Below are 2,496 nucleotides of genomic sequence, written 5' to 3' on the forward strand. Positions count from 1 at the left end.
CGCTGATAGGCTACCCAACGCACCCGGTTAGCACAGGAAGTACGACGCTTCTGTCCATTAGAGCTACACCCGTCGATTCCGCATTAAATATTAATCAAATATTGACCAGTACTCTAAAAATTGGACTCGCTCCGCTCGTCTAGCCGCTTCGCGACATGTTGTGAGCAAGGTGACGCCTCGTAGCCCAGATAAACCTCATTTGCGTATCATTATATTTGCTTTCACTGTACCTACTTGGGATAATTTATCCGGCATATGTCCTTATTTCCACCTTGGTGGGGAAACTGCCCTTAACAACCCTACAGAGCCCGCACGACTGCGCTGACTGGTGCAAACACAGACACAATTAATTGCGCACTGCTTGCGCGCACTTGCTTCGCGGCCGCGTCTGCTTCGCCACCGGTCGGTCCAAGCTTGGTGATCCGGGAATGGTTTACCTGGTTCTTTTACTTTAAGCAATATGAGAAAACCTAAGAAGACAGACAACAGGCTAATGTAGATATTCCAATATGCCAAACAGTAGTGTGAGCAACACAATGCCTGCCCTACGGCCACACTTTATATCGGCCGAAGTAGTTGCCCTATAGAAAGATCGTACTTGGTAAGACGTTGTAGTGTCAGGCAGTAGATTTTCTAATTTAAAACAGCTTGGTCGTGCTTGTTGCTCCCTCTGCCAAGTGGATTGCTCACAACAGAACAGATCATCGTGTTGAAGATTGCTAGATGTATTTGATGCGATGTAGGTCATGAATGGTGGCTTTCAGCACCTGGAACTTGATGGAGAGTGTGACATTGACTTTCGATGTGCTTGGCAATCCCGAATGCCTAGTGAATACTTATGCAGCGCCAGAGCGGTCATGCATTATCCTATCTAGTGACAAAAAACCAGGATAAAAAGGCCCTATGAGCAGGGTTGTACAGAGTATCATATACAATTTATACGCATGGAAGACTCGTGGCATGCGGGGTAACTTTGAGGTGCGCTGTAAGAAATCTAAACAGACATGTAATAGAGCTTGCACGCGCTATTGCGGAACTAGAAACATGATAAGTACCAAGACGACGCATATCACACAACGATCAAAAACAGATATGATGGAGATAGAGATATCGGAGCACTTTTTTTTTGCTCCTCTTTCACCTTTACTCTCATTTTCAAAATGCTGCGTTCTGATTGGCTGCAGAAACAGGACGTTCGCTTTGGTGAGTTTCAACTTGGAGTAAATCGGCAAAAAACTCGAAGAGAGTTGCAGTCTCGCGAAGCGCTTGTTAGATGATTACCTTTTGTTTCAAAGGGCCCTCCGAAATTTCAGTTTTTTCAAGTGCGAGTTTTACTTTGAGTTTGCTGAATCAAAAAAGTCGGCGTGAAAGAGGAGCTTCAAAAAGCGCTCCGAAATCTCTCAAATGGCCTCAGACACTGTTGCGGCCGTGCAATCACGTACAGCCTTCGTTTTTGGCATGGCCCGCAGCCATAAGCGGCGTAAGATCAGATTTTATAATCACCTAGCGCTGCACAATGACGCGCCTCGCTTTTAGCGGTCTGTTTTTGTGCCTTCACTAAGGTGAGCCCTGTGGCCCCTACGGCCGCATTCTATCGTGGGCGCAATCTTCTTTGGGCGGAGTAGTTGCCTGATAGTATGCTCGTGCTTGATATAACGTTGTAGTGTCAGGCAGGAGGTCTTTGTGTTTGTTCTGTGTTTTGCTAACTCTTCGCGTCCAGCTCAAACCCGGGTAGCAGAGTTAATCAATTGCGAGCGATTTTAAACAGATCACTCGTGCTGGTAGCTCCCTTTCATAAGTTGCGTGTCAAGAATTGCTTACCACAAATTATATTTGGGTCTATCGTGTTTAGAAATGTCCAATGTCAATGCGATGCGCTTTTAATTCGACCTACTTAACAATATGTTAAGTCGAGAGGCATGCAAAAGGTGATGCTGTACGACGCTTTTGTGCGTTGCAAACCCGCAGTGCGATGCGTAGATATCGCTATCTGTGAAAAAAGGAGGGTGCAGTAGAAGACAGCCATACAACAGTGGACACTGCGAGGAAGTGAAAATAAAGCGATGTCTTTATACAGAACCAACACGAACAACGACAGGGTACATTCGAAGACTGTGATCCAATAGCAGGGTGCGCGCGATGCACCACTTATCAGTGAAACCTAAGTGCGGGCAAATACAACTAATATACATGCAAGCTACAAAAAGACATAAAAGGGCAACACCAAACGGCGAACAGTTAAACGGGGCTTTCTGCGTACATCTAATTCTGTGTAGGGAGGTGGCAAATCCGAACTGAGCCGCCGCGGCGCTAGAAAGTTGAGGTACTCTACTCAGCTAGTCAGCCGGTTACCATCCATCGCCCAATCAAAGTATCGTACATCCACGTATTGCCGAATCACACCCGTTTCTTTACCACGGTCGGTCATATAAAGCCGGATATCGCACACAGCTAACCAACGCTCGACGCGGTCCGTGTACTTAAATTGCCTCTCCG

The sequence above is a fragment of the Saprolegnia parasitica genome (assembly GCF_000151545.1).
Source record: "Saprolegnia parasitica CBS 223.65 unplaced genomic scaffold supercont2.259, whole genome shotgun sequence".
Classification (NCBI taxonomy): Eukaryota; Oomycota; class Saprolegniomycetes; order Saprolegniales; family Saprolegniaceae; genus Saprolegnia; species Saprolegnia parasitica.